Genomic DNA, 14,684 nt, shown 5'->3' with positions numbered 1-14,684 from the left:
AATGTTTACCTGCACCACAGAATATTCCCCGTTGAGAATGGAAGGCGAGATAAACGGCGCTCCAGTCTTCATGGAGGTGGACACGGGGGCGAGCCAGTCAGTAATGAATCAAGAAGCCTTTGAGAGGTTATGGGACAATCAAGCTGGACGACCCAAGTTGATCCCGGTTCAGGCAAAGCTGCGCATCTACACCAGTGAACATATCCAAGTTGTTGGTAGTGTGGATGTAAAGATACTCCATGATGGCGCGGTGCATAAGTTACCATTGTGGATTGTTGCAGGTGATGGACCAATGCTACTCGGAAGAAGGTGGATGGAGAAGATCCATTGGAGCTGGGAAGATTTAATCACTCCAGCGATCGACGTCCCCCGCGCTCAGAGGCAAAACAAGCCCCCACCTGAGGGTGGACCTGGCACCAGAGAGCAGACCAGCACAGCACCCGAGGCACAGACAGCTCAGCACGACTGCGTGGAGATGATCCAGCTGAGACGACCCGAACGCACCTTCTAGGCTCCAGTGGCAGGACTCCGGAGGAAGAAAATCGGATTCAAAGGTGACTTCCCAGCTTCAGTGGCAGAACCCGGGGAGAAGAGGATCACAGCAGTCGACATCATGGATGGAAGAAAGATGGCGCCCAAACCACGGGGTAAAACGCTGAAGAAAAAGATGGCGTCGCCAGACCACGAGGTGCAGCGCTGATGGAGCAACACGTGATACCAAGCAAAGAAGATGGTTGGGGTAAAGATAGCAAGGATCTCTTAAAGGAGGCCAGCAACCCACCACACTTAAAGGGACAGTTCCACATTCTCAATCAGTATAACAGCAACTGTGAGTTAAATGTAAAGCTTGTAATTGATGATCAGAGTTTTATACATGTAATAAGTAAAGAAAAGTCGTGCGATTGCGATCGGAGCTTCAGTTTATCTACAATGACTAATGAATTGTTGTGCGATGCAGGATTTCAACTGTATTCAGATAATGTAGCGGGCAAATACCCATCGGGAGCACACAGGTCCAGCGAGCTACCCAATGCTGTAGCCTGCATCCCTGGGACCAGAGTGATACACCACGGAGTGTGGCCACAAGCAGCTAATATAGACAAGCTGCAGAGCAAGCGATCTCAGGAGGGCAACGGCACCGGTATCGATACCCTGACCTTGACCGGCTCCACTTCTCAGGCACCCGATGGCACCAACTGCCACGAGCCTGAAAGAGCAAACTGTGCTAAGGCGCAGCTCCCAAACCCTATCGCCACCAAGGCTACACCTGGGAACGAAGGGTCACCTGTAACAGTTCTCCCAACTGGAACAGGGACCAGCCAGGATCCCAAACCAAGTAACACCCAGGCAAGCGAGTCAGCAGTTCCCTGCGCACTGCTAGACGACTGCTCCTCAGGGAGCAGAAGTGACCCGGGATGTAAGGAAAGAACAGGGAGGTCACAGGCATCTGTGAACCTGCCCGACACTAGGAGCAATGGCAAAGGCCCCAAGAGCGAGCAGGCAACTTGAGCTAACCGGGTTCCCACTGCCAGCACTGGGCACCGCGCCACCACCAGACAACCTGGACACCATCGAGCAGTTCTGGAACTAGCTTGTCCTCACGCACCGATGTTGACACCTGTACTGATTCCAAGTATGTATCAAGAATGTATCTCACCAGTCGAATGTACTTGCCTCGCAAATGTAATGATGTAAATGCAAATTTTTTTTCTGGACTGAATGTATATGAATGTAATGAGCCACAGGCATAATCAATATGTGGGGGGTGGGGGGGAGAGAATGGAGTGGTCATGGACTCACAAACAGAAACCACCAGCACCTCTACTGCTAACGAAACACCACCTACTCACCCAAGATGGAAACAACCCTCCAAGAGTCAACCAGATAGAGCTAAGCCCAGAGCACAGTCAATGTATGAGGGCGATTTGCACTAAGGACTTGGGGGAGAGTGATGTCATGTATCCAGACATGTTTACTGTTTGTACTATTACATATGATGTGCCACTAGAGGACACTACTATGGGAAACTTGTACACCAGCTGCATGGTCACTAAGATGTGCCACCAGAGGGCACAGCAGTGGGAGACTTGTAGGTTACCTGTACAGGTGTGGCAGGCCACCATGTGTGATCATCACTCTGGAGTTATATTAAATGGATTAAGGTCACTACAGTTCAAGTGCAATACTTTTCCTCGTGGAGTCATTAGCAGAGCATCTAAAGACCTAACAGTGGAGACCGGGGTTTCCTGCCTTGGTGGCAGGAGCAATATAAAAGGGGAGCCACCATGCGGCTGCCTCACTCTGGAGTTACGAATAAAGGACCAAGGTCACTACAGTTTGAGTACAATACATTGCCTCGTGGAGTCATTCATAAGTACATTATAGACATAACAACTGGCAACGAGAATATGGACTTTCACGCAGTATGGCTACCTTTGGCACACTAAACAATTCGCAGAGGGTGATGATTGGGATGCCTTCACGGAAAGGCTCGAGCTATATTTCGTGGCAAATGACCTGGCAGGGAAGACGGATGCATCGGCGGAGAAAAGCAAGGCTATACTGCTGACCAGTTGTGGGCCCGAGGTCTACCGCCTCATCAGGGACTTGCTGGCACCCACGAAGGCCAAGAATAAAACATACAATGAGCTGACTAAACTAATTCGCAACCAACTAAAACCAAAACAGAGCATCCTCACGGCCAGGTACAGATTCTTAACTCACCGCAGACCTGAGGGCCAGGAGATTGCAAAATATGCTGCCGACCTCAGGAGACTTGTGGCACCGTGTGATTTTGGCACGCACCTCAACAAAGCATTGCGAGACATCTTCGTTATAGGAATTGGCATGAGGGCCTCCTTCACAAGCTATTATCTGCCGACACCACAGTCAACCTGCAGAAGGCCATCAGCATCAGTCAGGCATTCATGACCTCGACCTGCAGCACCAAGCAAATTATTCATCCTGTAGACTCAAACCCAGCAAGTACTGTACACAGAATGGAGCCTTTCACAGGCAAGACTGTAGAACGTAGCTCTGCCCAGGGCAGAGAGCAAAGACCTCAGGGTTCCAGAACTCAGAGTCTGCCGAGGGGTGCTAATCGAGTAGCACCACGCTGGCGTTGCGGAGGAAATCATAGGGCTCACCAGTGTCGGTTTGCTGAGTACGTATGCAAAACCTGTAACACAAAGGGCCACCTCCAGCATATGTGTAAAAGAAATACGACTTACCATCTAGCAGAGGACTCGGTAGATGACTTTGAATTCAGCGGGGAGTATGATGATTTGGCCAGAGCGGCAGCTTAGCCCCAAGAAGAAGTGTATGAAGTGTATACCTGCACCACCGATTGTCCTCCAGTGAAGATGGAAGTCGAGATAAACGGCGTTCCAGTCTTCATGGAAGCGGACAGGGGAGCGAGCCAGTCAGTGATGAGTCAGAATGCCTTTGAGACGCTATGGAATGAAAAATGACCTAAGCTGGTTCTAGTACAGGAAAAGTTGCGCACCTACACCAAGGAGCTGATCCCAGTCCTTGGTAGTGCGGATGTAAGTGTAATCCATAATGACGTGGTGCACAAGTTACCTCTGTGGATTGTTGCAGGTGATGGTTCAACAGTACTCGGAAGAAGGTGGATGAGGAAGATCCAGTGGAAATGGGAAGACCTCTTCACTTCAGCAATCGATGTCACCCGTGCTCAGAGGCAGAACAAAACCTCACTTTCGCGTGGGCCAGGCACCAGAGAACAGACCAGCACAGCATGTGAGGCACAGACCGTCCATCATGTCTTCGTGGCAATGATCCAACCGGAACGACCTAAAAGTACCTTTCCTCTCCAGTGGCAGGACTCCTGGGGAGGAAGATCGAATTCACAGGCACTCTTCCAGCTTTCATGGCAGAATTGCAGGAGAGAAGGATCAAGGCAGTCGACCTTGAGGACAGAGATAAGATGGTGTCCCTGCTGCATGAGGTGTAGCGTGGCTGAAATAAAAGATGGCCACGGCAATACCACGAGGTGCAACACTGAGGGACCAACATGTGGTGTCTAAAAAAGGATTTGATTGGGGTAAAGCCAGCAGGGTTCTCTTAAAGGAGATCTGCAACCAACTGAACTTAAAGAGACATTGTATGCATGGCAATCAATGTAACGAACCGATTAAGATTGTGAACAAAATGTTATTGCGAGATGTCTGTACTATTCCTAATGTAAAGAACAAAATGTTGTTGCGAGATGTCGGGAATACAGTGTCCCCAAAAGTAGTAGTCGAGCGAATTCGGGAGGGTAAAGGCACTGATACCTTGCCCCAGGTCTATCCCACGCTACAGGCACCTGTTGCCACTCTTCGCCACGGACCTGGAAACGAAAACGCGCCAATATGCACAGTCGGCCGCCATTACCCACCACCCAGCTGGAGACAGTGCAGCCCCCAGACCCAGTCGCTACCTCAGCCATGTCCGGGAGCAAAAAGTCAGAACCAACGAGTTCCCCAAATGGGACCTGAAACAGCCAGGCTCCCAACAGCATTAGAGAGCAGGCAGATGATTCTGCAGCCCTCAAAGGAGGACAGGGAGGCCACACACATCTGTGGCTCTGCCCACCACTAGGCAATGGCAAAGGCCTCGAGTTCTGGCAAGGTGAGCGAACCAAGCCCACCCCGCTAGCAGGGTTGCAGTGCTGCCATCAAAACTAGGACCCCGTCCGGTTGTTCTGGAACTAGCGTCCTCGCATACCTGTACTGCTACCTCAGTACTGACCATGACTGAACCATGAATGCAATCTACCCAATCCTGGCGCATGACCGCAAAACATAACAAATGTAAGTCACCAAACCAAGGTGTCACGATACAAACTGTACTTACACTGTGTCTGATCCTGTATGTTAATGTAACGAGCCAGCCGCATGATCACGCTGTGGGGGGGGGGGGGGGGTGAACGGATGTATGTAGCCATGGACACACACATGGATCACACCCAGACCCCTCTGGAACCTCCACTGCATCATCGAACTATCCAAACTGGTAACCACTACCCAACGTTGAAGCAAAAAGGACTTCGGGGGGGTTAACAGGGAGAGAGCCAAGCCAAAGCACAGGAAAGGTGCAAGGGCTATTGACACTTAAGTCTGGGGCGAGCTAAGCCACAGCACATAGTGTAAAGGTAATTGGCACAAAGGACATGGGGGAGAGTGATGTTATATATGCAGACTATAGATGTACTCTCTGTGTAGTCACTGTATAGTTGCATAAGATGGAGACTTGTTTACCTGATGTATTATCAATAAGGTTTACACTGTGTATATACTATGCTGGCACCACTAGAGAGTGCAACTGGTGGAGACCGGGATTTCCTGTCCTAGTGGCAGGGGCTCTATAAAAGGGGAGCCACTCTGCGGCTGCCTCACTCTGGAGTTACGAATAAAGGACCAAGGTCACTACAGTTTGAGTACAATACATTGCCTCGTGGAGTCATTCATAAGTACATTACAGATATAACAATTACTGGGAACAATACTCCGAGAGGTAACTCAGAGACTATGCCTTCGCATTATTACTGGTGCAAGGTAGAAAATGGCCAGGCCATTGTCTTCAGGAGGTAAGTCAGTTAAGCAAGATTGGTTTGAGATCAAAACCCATTACCTGCTAATGGGGGCCATCAACTCAGGAAACGACCGACATCCAATAATCAGCACCCATTTTATCTTCAGATGCAAGGCCTGGGACTTGGTAAACGAAATATCATTAACGAAATATCATTCAAAGGCTACAAGCGACTCCAGGCCACAGGGAGGGGGGTTCCAGACAGATCATGTGAGTCAATCCATCAGTCAATATTGGCAGGAGAAATGGTGATGGGTTTTGAGGATTTAAGAAGCCGATTTGCAACAAGCTGCGGCACAGGAGGAAGAAAGCTCAGGAAGAAAGCTCAGGAAAAAGCCCAGGAGCGAGACGTACAGGAAGAAGCTGCAAGCAAGACAACGGGCAATTAGGGTGAGCCTATTGCCTGTGCCTACACATCCGCAAGACCACTTAGCTGTATGAGGGAGTGATTGTAAGTCCCAACCAAACACAAGGGACTTAGTGCTGGGAGGGGTCCTGGGTTCTTTTATTAAGCTGTGGTAACTTAGCACAGCAGGGCTTATTGGATAAGCCTGGGTTGGACTGTTTTGCACTGTTTATGAGTGGTGTTGTTAATCTTATTAAAGACAATATGGTTGAGCCCGAAAAACGTGTGTCCGAGTCTGATCTGTCCATATAATCCCTATCGTCCAGAACTTGTAGTAGGAGGTGTGTTTTCAGTACGCCTGAGAAAACCACCTACAAGTCATAAACCAGCTGGTGGCCGCTATGCTGTGGTTCCGGTTGGTCACTTTGACCCCTCCCCCTGCATTTGTCACCAAGATATAGAGGAAGCTTGTCGACTTCTCCTGGGACAGCAGGAACCATTGGATCTCTGCTGCAGTTCTGAATCCCCCGCTTAGGGAGGGCGGCCAGGCGTTGGTGTGTGTGAGCACCCAAGCTGCGGCTTTCCGTCTTCAGACCCTGCAGAGATACCTGTACGGCAAGCATCCTCCCAGATGGTGTGCGCTGGCGACGTATTTCTTACACCAGCAGTACAGCCTCAATTACGACACGCAGCTCTTGTTTGTAAACCTGGGAGGTGTCTGAGCCTCCATATGGGGACTGCCTGTCTTTTACCAGGAACTCATCAGGGTCTGTAACACGGTCACCTCCAAGCACAGTTCTTCCCTGTCTTGCATGACGGCTGTCCTTCGGGAGCCGGTGCTCAGGAATCCGTACCTCCACGACTGTGGTTTTGGGTGGCAAGCGGACGAGAAGGCTGTGTTTGGCAAGGTGACCAAGGTCAGGGACCAACTGGATGGTGGAGGAGCGGGTTGGATGGTGCCAGAAGAGCTGGCACGGCGCCTATTCTGGACCAACGTCCGACGCGTGGCCAATGCCATCGAGTCACTAAAAATGGCACTGGGCCCTGACTTCGCTAGGTGCGTTGAGGAGGCTCAAGCACGTGGGGCGATCCAGTCCAAACTGACCCCCATCCAGATAGAATTCCTCATTGGCGCCAAGCCCTGAAACCTCCCTTGGGAGCCGGCGAATCACAACTTGAGCCTCCTCCGGAAATCCCCTCGTGCCTTTCAGTTCTGCGCGGAGGGGATTCCTCTAAGGGCTGCTCTTGTACACTCTCCACTTTGCCATCCTCGTCTGCCGTCTGGACACACCACGGCGCACCATCTTGCCATCTGGAAGAGGCGGGGGTCCCCAATGAAGTGTGCTCTACAAGGGTGTCCTCCCTCTATTTATTGGGAACTTGGCCTGGAGAGTGTTGCACAGAGCAGTCCCGTGCATTAAGTTTTAGGTCGGTTCACGGACACCCGGACCGCCTGCAATTTCTGCGGTCTGGAGGAGTCCGTGTTCCACATTTATATACAGTGTGAGGTTGCAAACCCTCTTCCATTATTTGCAAGGGCTGCTCCTCGATTTTGGGCTGCACTTCAGTCCCACACTCCTGATCTTTGGCTACCCAGTGCAGAGGTGAGTAAGCAGGTTGGAGGGCTTCCTCGTAGGACTGCTCCCGAGCCTGGCCAAGGTGGCCATTAACAGGTCCAGGCAGAGGGCGGTTGAGGGGGTCGTTCAGCCTTACTGCCTCCCTCTCTTCTGCGGTTACATCTGAGCCAGGGTGTCCTTGGAAATGGAGCACGCGATGTCCACTGGTACACTTGCAACCTTCCGTGAGAGGTGGGCAAGGGAGGGACTGGAATGCATCATCACCCCCGGCAACCAAATTTTAATTTGATTTAAGTTTCCATTAAAGTTTATTTGGAAATTTGTGGGTTCTAGTGCCCGGAAAAAAAGGGGCGCTTGATTTTATGTTTCAACTTAAAATAGTTGTAGAGCTGTTGAAACATAGAAACATAGACATAGAAACATAGAAAATAGGTGCAGGAGTAGGCCATTCGGCCCTTCTAGCCTGCACCGCCATTCAATGAGTTCATGGCTGAACATTCAACTTCAGTACCCCATTCCTGCTTTCTCGCCATACCCCTTGATCCCCCTAGTAGTAAGGACCTCATCTAACTCCTTTTTGAATATATTCAGTGAATTGGCCTCAACAACTTTCTGTGGTAGAGAATTCTGCGGTCTGGAGGAGTCCGTGTTCCACATTTATATACAGTGTGAGGTTGCAAACCCTCTTCCATTATTTGCAAGGGCTGCTCCTCGATTTTGGGCTGCACTTCAGTCCCACACTCCTGATCTTTGGCTACCCAGTGCAGAGGTGAGTAAGCAGGTTGGAGGGCTTCCTCGTAGGACTGCTCCCGAGCCTGGCCACTCTCTGGGTGAAGAAGTTCCTCCGCATCTCGGTCCTAAGTGGCTTACCCCTTATCCTTAGACTGTGACCTCTGGTTCTGGACTTCCCCAACATTGGGAACATTCTTCCTGCATCTAACCTGTCTAACCCCGTCAGAATTTTAAATGTTTCTATGAGGTCCCCTCTCATTCTTCTGAACTCCAGTGAATACAAGCCCAGCTGATCCAGTCTTTCTTGATATGTCAGTCCTGCCATCCCGGGAATCAGTCTGGTGAACCTTCGCTGCACTCCCTCAATAGCAAGAATGTCCTTCCTCAGGTTAGGAAACCAAAACTGTACACAATACTCCAGGTGTGGCCTCACCAATGCCCTGTACAACTGTAGCAACACCTCCCTGCCCCTGTACTCAAATCCCCTTGCTATGAAGGCCAACATGCCATTTGCTTTCTTAACCGCCTGCTGCACCTGCATGCCAACCTTCAATGACTGATGTACCATGACACCCAGGTCTCTTTGCACCTCCCCTTTTCCTAATCTGTCACCATTCAGATAATAGTCTGTCTCTCTGTTTTTACCACCAAAGTGGATAACCTCACATTTATCCACATTATACTTCATCTGCCATGCATTTGCCCACTCACCTAACCTATCCAAGTTGCTCTGCAGCCTCACAGCATCCTCCTCGCAGCTCACACTGCCACCCAACTTAGTGTCATCCGCAAATTTGGAGATACTACATTTAATCCCCTCATCTAAATCATTAATGTACAGTGTAAACAGCTGGGGCCCCAGCACAGAACCTTGCGGTACCCCACTAGTCACTGCCTGCCATTCTGAAAAGTACCCATTTACTCCTACTCTTTGCTTCCTGTCTGACAACCAGTTCTCAATCCATGTCAGTACACTACCCCCAATCCCATGTGCTCTAACTTTGCACATCAATCTCTTGTGTGGGACCTTGTCGAACGCCTTCTGAAAGTCCAAATATACCACATCAACTGGTTCTCCCTTATCCACTCTACTGGAAACATCCTCAAAAAATTCCAGAAGATTTGTCAAGCATGATTTCCCTTTCACAAATCCATGCTGACTTGGACCTATCATGTCACCTCTTTCCAAATGCGCTGCTATGACATCCTTAATAATTGATTCCATCATTTTACCCACTACCGATGTCAGGCTGACCGGTCTATAATTCCCTGTTTTCTCTCTCCCTCCTTTTTTAAAAAGTGGGGTTACATTGGCTACCCTCCACTCCATAGGAACTGATCCAGAGTCAATGGAATGTTGGAAAATGATTGTCAACGCATCCACTATTTCCAAGGCCACCTCCTTAAGTACTCTGGGATGCAGTCCATCAGGCCCTGAGGATTTATCGGCCTTCAATCCCATCAATTTCCCCAACACAATTTCCCGGCTAATAAGGATTTCCCTTAGTTCCTCCTCCTTACTAGACCCCCCGACCCCTTTTATAACCGGAAGGTTGTTCGTGTCCTCCTTCGTGAATACCGAACCAAAGTACTTGTTCAATTGGTCCGCCATTTCTTTGTTCCCCGTTATGACTTCCCCTGATTCTGACTGCAGGGGACCTACGTTTGTCTTTACTAACCTTTTTCTCTTTACATATCTATCGAAACTTTTGCAATCCGTCTTAATGTTCCCTGCAAGCTTCTTCTCATACTCCATTTTCCCTGCCCTAATCAAACCCTTTGTCCTCCTCTGCTGAGTTCTAAATTTCTCCCAGTCCCCAGGTTCGCTGCTATTTCTGGCCAATTTGTATGCCACTTCCTTGGCTTTAATACTATCCCTGATTTCCCTTGATAGCCACGGTTGAGCCACCTTCCCTTTTTTATTTCTATGCCAGACAGGAATGTACAATTGTTGTAGTTCATCCATGCGGTCTCTAAATGTCTGCCATTGCCCATCCACAGTCAACCCCTTAAGTATCATTCGCCAATCCATCCCAGCCAATTCACGCCTCATACCTTCAAAGTTAGCCTTCTTTAAGTTCTGGACCATGGTCTCTGAATTAACTGTTTCATTCTCCATCCCAATGCAGAATTCCACCATATTATGGTCACTCTTCCCCAAGGGGCCTCGCACAACGAGATTGCTAATTAATCCTCTCTCATTACATAACACCCAGTCTAAGATGGCCTCCCCCCTAGTTGGTTCCTCGACATATTGGTCTAAAAAACCATCCCTTATGCACTCCAGAAAATCCTCCTCCACCGTATTGCTTCCAGTTTGGTTAGCCCAATCTATGTGCATATTAAAGTCACCCATTATAACTGCTGCACCTTTATTGCACGCACCCCTAATTTCCTGTTTGATGCCCTCCCCAACATCACAACTACTGTTTGGAGGTCTGTACACAACTCCCACTAACGTTTTTTGCCCTTTGGTATTCTGCAGCTCTACCCATATAGATTCCACATCATCCAAGCTAATGTCCTTCCTAACTATTGCCTTAATCTCCTCCTTAACCAGCAATGCTACCCCACCTCCTTTTCCTTTTATTCTATCCTTCCTGAATGTTGAATACCCCTGGATGTTGAGTTCCCAGCCCTGCTCATCCTGGAGCCACGTCTCCGTAATCCCAATCACATCATATTTGTTAACATCTATTTGCACAGTTAATTCATCCACCTTATTGCGGATACTCCTTGCATTAAGACACAAAGCCTTTAGGCTTGTTTTTTTAACACCCTCTGTCCTTTTAGAATTTTGCTGTACAATGGCCCTTTTTGTTCTTTGCCTTGGGTTTCTCTGCCCTCCACTTTTCCTCATCTCCTTTCTGTCTTTTGTTTTTGCCTCCTTTTTGTTTCCCTCTATCTCCCTGCATTGGTTCCCATCGCCCTGCCATATTAGTTTAACTCCTCCCCAACAGCACTAGCAAACACTCCCCCGAGGACATTGGTTCCGATTCTGCCCAGGTGCAGACCGTCCGGATTGTACTGGTCCCACCTCCCCCAGAACCGGTTCCAATGCCCCAGTAATTTGAATCCCTCCCTGCTGCACCATTGCTCAAGCCACGTATTCATCTGAGCTATCCTGCAATTCCTACTCTGACTAGCACGTGGCACTGGTAGCAATCCCGAGATTACTACTTTTGAGGTCCTACTTTTTAATTTAGCTCCTAGCTCCTTAAATTCATCTTGTAGGAACTCATCCCTTTTTTTACCTATGTCATTGGTACCAACGTGCACCACGACAACTGGTTGTTCTCCCTCCATTTTTAGAATGTCCTGCACCCGCTCTGAGACATCCTTGACCCTTGCACCAGGGAGGCAACATACCATCCTGGAGTCTCGCTTGCGGCCGCAGAAACGCCTATCTATTCCCCTTACAATTGAATCCCCTATCACTATCGCTCGCCCACTCTTTTTCCTGCCCTCCTGTGCAACAGAGCCAGCCACGGTGCCATGAACTTGGCTGCTGCTGCCCGCTCCTGATGAGTCATCCCCCTCAACAGCACTCAAAGCAGTGTATCTGTTTTGCAGTGGGATGACCACAGGGGACCCCTGCACTACCTTCCTTGCACTACTCTTCCTGCTGGTCTTCCATTCCCTCGCTGGCTGTGGACCCTTCTCCTGCGGTAAGACCAACTCGCTACACGTGATACTCACGTCATTCTCAGCATCGTGAGTTGGGAGTGGCTTAGCCAGTCACGTGATGTTCACAAGACTCAATAAAGCCCCAGCCAGTTGGGTTCAGGGGATCCACGATGAGGCAGGTAGTTGTGAGCCTGGTGGATGAACTGATAATGTGGCACCGGAGGGACTGATGTGCATCATCACCCTCGGCAACCAAATTTTAATTTGATTTTATTGTCTAAAGTTTAATTTGTTTAATTTATTGGTTTTAGTGTTCCCCCCCACCCCCACCCCCCTTTTAGCCAGAGGGCACTTATATAATTTGTGTGTTGGTGCCCTCAAAAAAAAGGGGGCACTGGGAAAAAAAATATATTTTGGAGTGTGACCCCCATTGCAGGGGGCATTTTTTTAAAGTGCACAACTAAAATAGTTGAACTGATAATGTGTAGTGTGACTGTTAAACTTTTGCTAATAAACTAACTAGTTCTTAATAGCAATGTGTTGATATGAATTCTTAAGCAAAAAACCCATGAAGCAAATACATTACAGCCGCCCCAAATCGGGCGCTACCAAATTTCACCCCCTAAGTCTTACAGGATTAAGGAACAAATTAGTTTATTGAATTGAAAACTGATTTATAAATTGAAAGCTAAATATAATGAGAAGTGCAAGAAGCTCTAGTTTGGGGCAATGACTAGTCGAGCTCTGCAGGGGGCTGATCTGATATTCCACACATTCATACTGTGGAGGACACTTCCCATAATAATGGCCCTGAAATTCCAGTCGTAGGCTTCTTTCGGACGAACACCTCCGACCGGAGAATTTTTACGAATTTACCTAGTGGTCGCGGAGGAGTGTGGGATTCCGGGAGGAGGCCAACTCTTCCCGCGCTGCAAAGCGCGCTCCCGTCCTCGAGCAGAAGACGCAGTCACATGTGACTGCACAGCCAATCAGGTACTGTATTCCACAGCATTCTCATTAATAGCAATGAGAACTCCGTATCTACGAGTTCTCATTGCTATTAATGAAAAAAAACACTCTAAACACCATAATAAAAAGTAAAAAACACACCTCATAATTAAAATTAATTGAAATTAAAGTTAATAAATGTCTTAGAAAAAAAACATTTCCGAATTTTTAAAAACTTTTTTTTAATTATGGTTTAAAATAAACTTACTATAGTGGGCAGGGTTTTTAACAATAAAATATGTTTTGTTAATTTAATTTTATTATGTTTTTGTATGTTTTAAAACTCTTACACCTGTAAAAGTAAGCTATGCGCCTGCTTTTATCAGGCGCAAGTGTTTTCAGGACATTTGCTGGGCAAGATATGGGTAAATACCGCAATCTTGCCCATGCGAATGTCCTCGCTCCTGAGATGCGGAGGATCTCAGATCGGAAAAGCCGGTTTTCAGTGCATGCGCATTGTGCTTTGAAAACCGGCTTTTGCGATGCCTTCCCGAGTCCATACACACTCCTCACGGACCCGGGGAGGCCGCGATTTCTGGGCCAGAATGTTAAAATGTGCAGGTGACACTACAGTATGTGGTTAGGTGATAAGAGAATAGCATTATTCACACATATTTGAAATGGCAGATAGATTCTAATGTGGATAAGTGCAAGATTAGAAAATATGAAACAGTCACAACAACTTGCAATTATGTTGCACCGGGTCCAAGTCGCTTCACCAGAGGGTTAGCAAACAAAATCTGACACCAAACCACATAAGAATATATTAGGACAGATGAAAAAGCTTGCTCAAAGAGGTAGGGTCTTTCTAGCAGCATCTTAAAGGAGATAGAAAGGCTGGAATGGTGGGGGGGGGGGTTGGCATGGAGAGGTCTCTACACAGGAGTCCTCGCCTGTTCCATTGGGGATCTGGGGTGGAGCGTTGCTTGGAGGAGTCCCATCCAATAGATTTTCAAGCCAATTGTTGGACTCCCAGGCTGTTTCATGTATATGTTGAGTGTGAGAGGTAGCAGCCACTCTTACACTATTTGAAGGGGCTGTGCCTCAATTTCTAGCTGCACTTCAGTCCCAGGCTCTTAATCTTTGACCACCGGGTGCAGAGGGGAGTCAGCAAGTAAGAGGTCCTCTTTGTGGGTCTCCTCCTGGGCCTGGCCAAGTAGGCCATCAGCAGGTCTAGGTTGGACACGACCAATGGAGTTGCTGCTCTGGCTGCCTGCCTCTCTTCCGCGGCAATGTCCATGTCCTGGTGTCCCTGAAGACGGTGCACCCGATGTTTGCCAGTATGTTTGAGGCCTTCCGCAATCGGTGGGCACCGAAGAGAGACTGGAATGCATTGCTGACATAGGAAGCAAGATCTTTGTCTTACAGATGTTTAGTGTAAGGCCCATGCTTTTGTACTCCTCGGTGAAGTTCAGCCTCTGAATGTGCGCATACGCGAGCGTCGTCTGCATACTGTAGTTCGACGACAGAGGGTAGGATGGTCTTGGATCTAACCCGGAGGCGACGAACTTTGAACAATTTTCCACTGGTTCTATAGTTTAATTCCACTCCAGTGGGGAGCTTGTTGAGCATGAGGTGGAGCATTGCAGCGAGGAAGATCAAGAAGAGGGTTGGGGAGATGTATTTATATAGTGCCTTTCATGACCACCAGACATCCCAAGGCTCTTTACAGCCAATTAAGTACTTTTTAAAAATTTTATTTACTTTAAGTTTCCTTTGCTTTTATTTATATTTTAGATTTTATTGTTCATGCCACATTAAAAAGGAGGCACCTTTGGGTAATTTTATTTTTTGATTGG

This window comes from Pristiophorus japonicus, chromosome 5 (genome assembly GCF_044704955.1).
Source record: "Pristiophorus japonicus isolate sPriJap1 chromosome 5, sPriJap1.hap1, whole genome shotgun sequence".
NCBI lineage: Eukaryota > Metazoa > Chordata > Chondrichthyes > Pristiophoridae > Pristiophorus > Pristiophorus japonicus.
This window is presented reverse-complemented; position numbering follows the sequence as displayed.